Source organism: Schistocerca americana, chromosome 1, assembly GCF_021461395.2.
Source record: "Schistocerca americana isolate TAMUIC-IGC-003095 chromosome 1, iqSchAmer2.1, whole genome shotgun sequence".
NCBI classification, from domain to species: domain Eukaryota; kingdom Metazoa; phylum Arthropoda; class Insecta; order Orthoptera; family Acrididae; genus Schistocerca; species Schistocerca americana.
Window position 1 is genome coordinate 1,125,074,109 of NC_060119.1, and position 10,486 is coordinate 1,125,084,594.

The 10,486-nt window shown below is 41.6% G+C and overlaps 1 protein-coding gene across 4 annotated transcripts in view; it reads right to left on the reverse strand.

Annotated features, from left to right (window-relative positions):
* Nucleotides 1-9,095, reverse strand: part of LOC124551098 (caspase-1-like) — a 118,296-nt gene extending 109,201 nt beyond the window's left edge. For 3 of the 4 annotated variants that reach the window (XM_047126041.1, XM_047126032.1, XM_047126048.1), the window contains exon 1: nucleotides 8,876-9,094. The gene's annotated coding sequence lies outside the window, so the exon portion shown is untranslated. Of the gene's footprint in view, nucleotides 1-8,875 lie in introns of all 4 variants that reach the window. The other variant, XM_047126066.1, reaches the window with a different exon arrangement.
* Nucleotides 9,096-10,486: the final 1,391 nt, after the last annotated feature.

Sequence of the window (10,486 nt, forward strand, 5' to 3'; positions counted from 1 at the left end):
CAAGTTGCCAACATTTCCATCACTTTGAAATCTCATCACGATTTAACTGAATATTAGGTTCTTCCAGACAGTACTTCAACGCAGATAACTGCATCATCTGAGGAATGTCTGAGGTTAGTGTTAACTTGCATTGTCCACAAGGTCATTAATAAACAACATTAACAGCAAGGGCCTCAACACACTTCCCTGGGAGACACCCGAATTTATTTCTACACCTGTCGACGACTCTCCATACACGATAACTTGGCGCGCCCTCCGTACCATAAAATTCTTAATCCAGTCACAAATTTTGCTTCATACATCATACGACCGTACTTTTGAAAATAAACCGAAATGTGATACTGAGTCAACTGCTTTTCGGAAATCGAGAAATTCTCCATCTATTCGACTGCCTTGATCGATGGCTTTAGGTCATGTGAGGAAAGTGCAAGTTTCGTTTCATATGATCGATGTTTTCAGGATCCATGCTGGGTGGCATGGAGATCTTTGTTCCAGATACCTCATTACGTTTAAGCTCAGAATATCTTCTAAAATTTTACAATAAATGGACTTCAAGGATAATGGGCGGAAACTTTTCTGGATCACTTCTGCTACCCTTCTTACACACTGGTCTGTACTGTGCTTTTTTCCACCAACTAGGCAGGAATTTTTGTTCCAGCGACTTACAACATGTTGTGGTTTAAAGTGGGGCTAACTCAGCCGAAAATTCGGTACAGTATCAGACGCCACTGACACTAACATCCGTTTCACACATCCTTTCAGTAACACGAGAATTGAACTTGGGAATGCTTCTGGATTTTCTTTTGTAAAGGAACATTTGAAAATGAAGTTAAGCACTTCCACCCTTGCTTTACTACCCTCAATTTCCGATCCTATCTCGTCCCTGAGTGGCTGGGTACTAACGTTGGTGCCACTGACAGCCTTTACATATGACGAGAATTTGTTTCGGGTTTTGTAGAACGTCTTAGGACACTGCCCTGCTGCGGTAGTCGTCGCAGCCTTCACGCTTTACTGTCTTGACAGCCGAAAGCGTTTAATTCTCTATCTGTCTATAGCGCTATGCTGCTTATTACACCCACTATGCAACGGTGTCTGTTAGTGCACCTATTATGCAATAGTATTTGTTTCTTTAGAAGTTTCTTTACAGTCACTGTATATCATAAAGGGAGCCTCCCATTATGAACTATTCTACCGAGTACATATACAGGGTGGTCCACTGATCGAGACCGCGCCAAATATCTCACGAAATAAGCGTCAAACGAAAAAACTACAGAGAACGAAACTTGTCTAGCTTGAAGAAGGAAACCAGATGGCGCCATGATTGGCCCGCTAGATGGCGCTGCCATAGGTCAAACAGATATCAACTGCATTTTTTAAAATAGGAACCCCCATTTTTATTGCATATTCGTGTAGTACGTAAAGAAATATGAATGTTTTAGTTGGACCACTTTTTCGCTTTGTGATAATGGCTCTGTAATAGTCACAAACATATGGCTAACAATTTTAGACGAACAGTTGGTAACAGGTAGGTTTTTTAAATTATAATACAGAACATAGGTACGTTTGAGCATTTTATTTCGATGCTGTTACAGCGTGATTACCTGTAAATACCACATTACTGCAATAAATGCTCAAAATGATCACCGTCAACGTCAATGCATTTGGCAATACGTGTAACGACATTCCTCTCAACAGCGAGTAGTTCGCCTTCCGCAATGTTCGCACATGCATTGACAATGCGCTGATGCATGCTGTCAGGCGTTGTCGGTGGATCACGATAGCAAATATCTTTTCAACTTTCCCCACAGAAAGAAATCCAGGGACGTCAGATCCGGTGAACGTGCGGGCCATGGTATGGTGCTTCGACGACCAATCCACCTGTCGTGAAATATGCTATTCAATACCGCTTCAACCGCACGCGAGCTATGTGCCGGACATCCACCATGTTGCAAGTACATCGCCATTCTGTCATGCAGTGAGACATCTTGTAGTAACATTGGTAGAACATTACGTAGGAAATCAGCATACAATGCACCATTTAGATTGCCATCGATAAAATGGGGGCCAATTATCCTTCCTCCCATAATGCCGCACCGTACATTAAACCGCCAAGGTCACTGACGTTCCACTTGTCGCAGCCATCGTGGGTTTTCCGTTGCCCAATAGCGCATATTATGCCGGTTTACGTTACCGATGATGGTGAATGACGCTTCGTCGCTAAATAGAGCGCGTGCAAAAAATCTGTCATCGTCCCGTAATTTCTCTTGTGCCCAGTGGCAGAACTGTACTCGACGTTCAAAGTCGTCGTCATGCAATTCCTGGTGCACAGAAATACATTTCGGGTGCAATCGATGTTGATGTAGCATTCTCAACACCGACGTTTATGAGATTTCCTATTCTCGGGCAATTTGTCTGCTACTGATCTGCAGATTAGCCGCGACAGCAGCTAAAACACCTAGTTTGACATCATCATTTGTTGCAGGTCGTGGTTGACGTTTCACATGTGGCTGAACACTTCCTGTTTCCTTAAATAACGTAACTACCTGGCGAACGGTCTTGACACTTGGATGATGTCGTTCAGGATACAGAGCAGCATACACAGAAAACGCCCGTTGGGCACTTTGATCACTGTAGCCATACATCAACACCATATCGACCTTTTCCGCAATTGGTAAACGGTCCATTTTAACACGGGTAATGTATCACGAAGCAAATACGGTCCGCACTGGCGGAATGTTACGTGAAACCACGTACTTATACGTTTGTGACTATTACAGCGCCATCTATCACAAAGCGAAAAAAGTGGTCCAACTAAAACATTCATATTTATTTACGTACTACACGAATATGTAATAAAAATGGGGTTTCCTATTTTAAAAAAACTTAGTTTATATCCGTTTGACCTATGGCAGCGCCATCTAGCGGGCCAACCATAGCCGCATCTGGTTTCCCCCTTCAAGCTAGACGAGTTTCGTTCTTTGCAGTTTTTTCGTTTCTTGCTTATTTCGTGAGATATTTGGCCCGGTCACTATCAATGGACCATCCTGTACATATCTCGTGCATTGTCAGATATTCTTTTAAAATTGACCTTCTGTTCCTCTACATGCTCCAGTCCTGAGGTAAATGTTTCAGATTCCTCAATGAGATAACACACTACTGCTTTTTTATCTAGTTTACTGAACATATAAATATTTCTACTTATTTCGTTTGCCCTTTGTAAGTTGGTAATAATTGTTGTTACAACTGTCTCATGGTCGTTGAAGTTAAATTCGACTTGGGCATCCTCAAAGAGGTCCGGTCTAATTGTTGCCAGTAGATCTAATATATCCCTTATGAGTTGGATTCCGAACCATCTGTTCCAGGTATTTTCCAGAAAAGACATTCAGCAATGTTCCACAGTAATAATCCCAGTTGATTGTTGGCTGATTAATGGCAACTCTTTTATCAGATGCCTGCTTATATTTACTAAAAAAAAACCTCGCGTTCCATGTGGTTTACCGATATAACCCACAGTGTTCCAGCTGTACAGGTCCCCATGACAATGCCGTTTGGTTGGGAATATATTTTGTCTTTTTGTTTGAAGCAATTGTATGATAAGTCCTAATATTTCCATCAGTTCATGTATTTCAGCCTTGTTTAATTTCATATTTTAATTAAATTGGTCTTTAAGAAGTTAATAGTGTCTCTAATCAGAACGCTTGTATAGTGGTTGCAAATACTAAATCTTACGAACTACTTCTTGCACATTGTGAACAGTATATTTCGCCCCATAAGTGTAAAGCTCTTTCAGTATAGTATTTTATTTTTTTTTTTTTTTTGCTCACTAAATACTCCGAGCTGTAAAATGAACACCATGTTCAAGGAGTTTTACACTTCTGGGACGAAAGTATGTGTGGGAAGAATCTATGTTCCTATCGGTATCTAATAGGACATAAATGATTTCTTTTTTTTCTGGCAGAATTTCCACATCGATAATCTCATCAACATCTGCGAAAATACCGCTATACACAGCATTAACATTGTACACAAAAAATGGTTATTATGTATACACATTTACATATGAAAGTGTAATATGAATCTAAAATGGTTCTTTGCACATATTTACGTCTGATCGTATAAATGATGATTGCGACATAAAACTAAGCCTTCCCTGCGGCACACCTGATATTACGTTGGTGCATATGTTCGTAGCGTTTTTCCATAAGTTTAATAAACAAAACAAACACACATGACAGACTTCAATCGTCAATAATATATTCTCCTTCACAATTTACAACAGTCTGTCAACCCCGAACAACTTTTAGATTTCGCGATTGTAGGAATCATGTGGTTGCGAGGCGGAGAACTCGTCGATCCTTGTTCGGAACGCATTTTATCCAAAAAGCAAGTTCCCTGAGGGATCTTCAATAGAGAGTGGAACAGGTGAAAATCTGAGGGTGCAAGATCAGATGAAAAAGGTAGGTGCGAAATGATTTTCCAATCCAATTCTTGTATAGTGCTTTTTGTGAGTATAGCAGGGTGTGGATGGGCGTTTCCGCCGAGTTACATCACTTCACGCAGCCTTCCTGGTCGTTCTTCTTCGACTGCGTCTGGAAGACGTCCTATTTGTTGTCAGTAAATGTCAGCAGTGATGGTTACACCTCGGGGAAGCAATTCGTAGTACATCACACCGTCGCTATTCCACCAGCTGCATAACATTTTTGGGGATTCATATTCTTTGTGCGAGGAGCTTTGTTTGGGCTCAACCATTCCTTTCTTTTCCTTATGTTAGCATAAACACATCATTTCTAGTCACCAGTAAAGATACAGGCTAGGAATGGCCGATGTTGTTCAAGAGTCAGTTGATGACGAGCAAGCAGAGACGCACATATGGCCACCCACTCAGCTTTGTGATTTTGGTTTAGAGCATTCGGGACCCATTCACCCAAATTTGAATCTTCCCCGTTTCATGCAAATGTCGCACGATGGTGGAACGATCGTAGTTCATCACATTTTCCAGTTATCGAGTACACTGACTTGAATCATTGAGGATTAATGCATTTAAAAGATCTTCATCGAACCCGGAAGATTTTCCTGAACTTGTGGCGAGTCAAAAACGTCAAAACGATCCTCCTTAAAAGGAGATAATCATTTTCTTGCCGTGCTCTGTCCAATGGCATTATCACCATACATGATGTAAATATTTCCGGCTGCCTGAGCTGATATCGCCCCTCCAGGGTGAGCTCATCAGAAGATTATGTCGGAAATGTTCCAATTTCTCCACTTGGCACCCCATTTTCTAGCGTCCGCAGCTCCATTCATTACCTCCGGATGACAAAATGACAATATATAAAATCAAATAGTAATAGCGAATTACAAATAAAAAAATGACAATCGACAAATAAACCCGTAGCAAATGGAATACCAACATGCAAAACCAAAACGCTACGAACTTATGGTCCAACCTAATATTTCTCCAGTGCTTGTTAATGACTGTCCACGAAGAATACAAACCTGCACCCTGCCTGTCACGAAACTCTGATGAAGTCGTAAATCTGATTAGATATTCAGTAGAAATAGAATAGACTGAAGGAAGAATCAATGTGGAAGGAAGACAAAAGTAATGATAAACGATGAGACGCGTTGAAATTAACTTAGGACGTGGATACAACGATAAGGACTACCACAGTACGCAGATCACTTCAAGAGGCGTGGACATCTCTAAAAAGGCTAGTCACAGTCGGACAGTCAAACATACATACAGGGAATATAACTCCGAAGAAATCTTGTGTAACAGAAGAAATATTTCTGTAGGCCGATGAAAAGATGAAGTACAAACGTGGTCATTAAGAGAATGAAATAAATAGTAAGAAGAATGAAATAAATAGTAAGTGCAGGGCAGCCGAGACTAAAAGTCTGCAGAAAAAATGTGAATAAATCGGAAAAGAAATAATCGTCAGGAGGACTGTCTAATCATGCAGAGAAGTGAAAACAACCTTCGGTGAAATTAAATGCAAGGGTGGTACCACTAAGAGTGCAATGGCCATTCCACTGTTAAAAGCAGACGAAAAGTCGGATAGGTGGAAAGAGTACTCTGAACGCCTCCATGAGGGCCTGTATGACTTGATAAAAGAAGAAACTGGTCTCGGTAAGAGGAATATAGGGGTCCTGTATTCGAGTTATAATTTAAAACACCTTTCAAATACTTGAGAGCAAATAAAACATAAGGGATATATAACGCTCCATCGAAATTTCTAAAGAAAAACACTGAGAGACATGGCAACCAATTGACAGTTGTATAATGTATAAAACTGGCGACAAAACGCCATACTTTCGGAAAAATATCATGCACGCAATTCCGAAAACAGCAAGAGCAGACAAGTGCAAGAATTATCGTACAATCAGCTGAACAGTTCATGCACCCAAGTTGCTGACAAGAATAATGTACAGAGAAATGGAAAAGCAAATTGAAGATCTGTTATATGGCGATCAGTTTGGCTTTACGCAAGGGAAAGGCAGTAGAGAGGCAGTTCTGACATTGTGGTTGATAACGGAAGCAAGACTGAAGAAAAATCAAGCTACTTTCAAAGGATCTGTTGACCTGAAAAAAGCATTCGATAGTGGCAAATGGTAAAGCATATTCGAAATTAAGAGAAAAATAAGGGTAAGCTACAGTGAAAGACTGATGATACACAAGGAACAACGACGGTGGAACATCAAAAGCGAAGTACTCGCACTAAAAAGTGTGTAAACAGGGATGCAGTCTATACATCGAAGAAGCAATGACATAAATGAAAGGAGGTTTCAAGAGTCGAATTAAAATTCAAAGTAAACGATATCAACAACATTCGCTGACGACATTCCTATTTTCAGTGCAATGAACGAAGTCAAGGAATCCTGCTACCTAGGCAGAACCCTTGATGGGCGGAGCAAGGAGGACATAAAAAGTAGATTAGCACTGGCAAGAATGGTATTCCTGGCCAAGAGAAGTCTACTCCTAACAAGAGAACCTTCCCATCGCACCCCCCTCAGATTTAGTTATAAGTTGGCACAGTAGATAGGCCTTGAAAAACTGAACACAGGTCAATCGAGAAAACAGCAAGAAGTTGTGTGGAACTATGAAAAACATAAGCAAAATATACGAACTGAGTAGTCCATGAGCAATATAGGCAACATCAAGGAAACTGTGGGCTCAGGAGCACCGTGGTCCTGTGGTTAGCGTGAGTTGCTGTGGAACGAGAGGTCCTTGGTTCTCATCTTCCTTCGACTGAAAATTTTACTTTCTTTATTTTCGCAAAGTTATGATCTGTCCGTTCATTGACGTCTCTGTTCACTGTAATAAGTTTAGTGTCTGTGTTTTGCGACCGCACCGCAAAACCGTACGATTAGTAAACGAAAGGACGTGCCTCTCCAATGGGAACCGAAAACATTTGATCGCAAGGTCATAGATCAACCGATTCCTCCACAGGAAAACACATCTGATATATTCTCTACGACACTGGTGACGGCATGTGCGTCACATGACAGGAATATGTTGTCGACCCACCTAACTTGTACACTTAGCGAATGAGTAAAAAGATTCTTCTACCCTGCCCGATTTAGGTTTTCTTGTGGATGTGATAATCACCCCCAAAAAAGTGATGAAAACGTAAGAGTTTGTCACATAAACTGAAAATAAAAAATTAAAATTTTCACTCCAGGGAAGACTTGAACCTAAGACCTCTACAGACGGTCTCGCTAACCACGGGACCACGGCACTCCTTCAGTCCCATTATCCTTGTTATTGGCCCGCATCTCGTGGTCGTGCGGTAGCGTTCTCGCTTCCCACGCCCGGGTTCCCGGGTTCGATTCCCGGCGGGGTCAGGGATTTTCTCTGCCTCGTGATGGCTGGGTGTTGTGTGCTGTCCTTAGGTTAGTTAGGTTTAAGTAGTTCTAAGTTCTAGGGGACTTATGACCACAGCAGTTGAGTCCCATAGTGCTCAGAGCCATTTGAACCATTTTGAACCTTGTTATTGCCTATCTTCAAATGGGCTACTCAGTTTGTATATTTTCTAATTTTTTTCATAGTTCCACACAATTTCTTCCTGTTTTCTCAATTGATCTGTGTTCAGTTTTTCAAGGCCTATCCACTGTGCCAACTTATAACTAAATCTGAGGGGGGTGCGATGTGGAGGTTCCCTTGTAAGAAACATAGGCTTTAAATCGAGGAAGAAATTGCTGAGAGTGAACGTTTGGAGCACAGCATTGTGTGGTAGTGAAACACAGACTGTGAAAAATCGGAAAAGAAGAGAATCGAAGTATTTGAGATGAGTTGCTATAGAATAACATTGAAAACCAGATGACTTATAAGACAGGTCATTCGGTTGTCCGCAGAATCGGCGAAAAAAGGAACACATGGACAACACTGACATGAAAAACAGAGAGCATGTTAGTACATGTGTTAAGGTCTAGAGGGAACTGTCGAGGGTAAGGTCTGCAGGGGAAGACAGAGATTGGAATACATCCAGCAGATGTCTGAGCGCGTAAAATAAATAATTGAGGACGTACAATGGAAATACTACTTTGAAATGGTCACGCAGAAGAGTAATTCTTGGTGGGTCGCATCAATCCAGTCAGAAGACTGATAACTAAAAGAAAACACGTATTGCTGTCAATGGAGGACGTTTTCCTCCCATGGAAGTCTTAATGTAGAAAGTCACAGTACGTTCTCTGATATTCTGCTAGAAAAGAATGTTAGTGACCTTTTCCAGTTCTGGAGAACATATTTTTCCTAATGGAATTTGTCGTCAATGTAATTCTACACACAAGATTGAGTTGTACACAAGAAAACATTCAGCAAGTTTAAGAAAAGCAATAATACAAGCGAAAAAGAAATGAGAATATGCACTGTACTTACGTTATTAAGAGTGCTGTCGCGTCTGGGCCGTGTCTGGTGCTACGACTTGCACAAGATAGAAGTTATCTCATTCTAGGAGACATGAGTTCCGCGAATGACGTATCATTTGTCCCCGACTCATTACTGGTTGTCGAGTTCGCGAATCAGACGGCAGCAGATTTCAAGTTCCCGTCTTGGAAATACAGAAAATGCCCACTGACTCCGGATGCGAAGCTTCCTGTTGACGTCGTACAAACGCTCGGGAGAGCTTATCTGTAGTGAGCGAAACGGCCGGCAGAGGCTATCTAAGTCACACAAATTAAAAATACCGCTCGTGATAATATGAAGTATGTAAATCAAAAATATACTCATACTCATTCTTCACGATATTTGGTGAAATGCAAGTTTGATAGGCAGCACATAAATGTCACTTCCTTACTCGACAGAGACGTTCGATGATAAAAACCAGACTGCGAAAACTCCTTTCATTGGTTTTCCCGGACACGGTACCACCTCTTCATCCGTCCAATCTTCAAGCCCCCGCAGAGAAAAAATCGATTGTTAGACGAAATCAATTTCTTTTTAAATACGGGCGCAGTGCTGACAGTTGTACAAAATTAGCGTTATTATGTTACACTAGATCTCAGAGCCAAGAGATGGGTGTTAGACGTTAAGACAGCGCGGGGTGCCGAAGGTGGGAGTGATCATTTCCTGGCCAGAGGCCGTTTAAACATACACTGTAAAGGAAGAACGGGGCCTAAGTTAAAAAGAGTGGAAAGGTACCACGTGGAGAAACTGAAAGATGAGGCAACGAAGACCATATACCAGTTGCAACTTAGTAACCGCTTAGAAGCACTCAGTGAAGTGGGCGCGAATCAGGACCTCGAACTAATGTGGGGAAACATCCAGAGCTCAGTTAGGGATACAGCAAAGGAAACACTCATGGGAATCCCAGTGGGCAAGAAGATCTGGTTTGGAAAGGAATGTGCAGATGCCCTGGAAAGGAGAAAGGAAGCCAGGAACAAATGGCTGAAGGGGACAAATCTGGCACAGGCCAAAGCACAATTTGAGGACGTCCGAAAGACTACACAAGTAATTCTTAGAAGAGCAAAGAGGAAATACATAAGGAATATCATCACTGAAGCAGAAACAGACTTCAGAGGACAAAAGACGAGATAAATGTTTCTGAGGGTGAAGTACCTCTGCAAAGGTCACCAGGTCAAGCAGAAATTTGTCAAAGATTCCCGTGATAAGATGCTGACGAACGATAGGGACATAGCTGAGAGATGGAAAGAGTACTTTCGACAGCTGCTAAATTGTGATGAACCCGAACTGCATTTTGATTTCCAGTACCCAATTACAGGCGATGCAGACTATCCCCTACCTACCCTGTATGAGATAAAAACCAGAGTCAGACACCTCAAACGGAATAAGAGTCCAGATGAAGATGGAATACAGGCTGAAATGATCCTGGCTGGAGGAGAGAAACTTGCAGAAAAAATACACCGACTGATACAGGCAATATGGACCAAAGAAGAACTACCAGGAGAATGGAAAACAGCTTTGATTTGTCCAATACGTAAGAACGGCGACAAACTGAAATGTGACAACTATCGAGGAATCGCCCTGCTT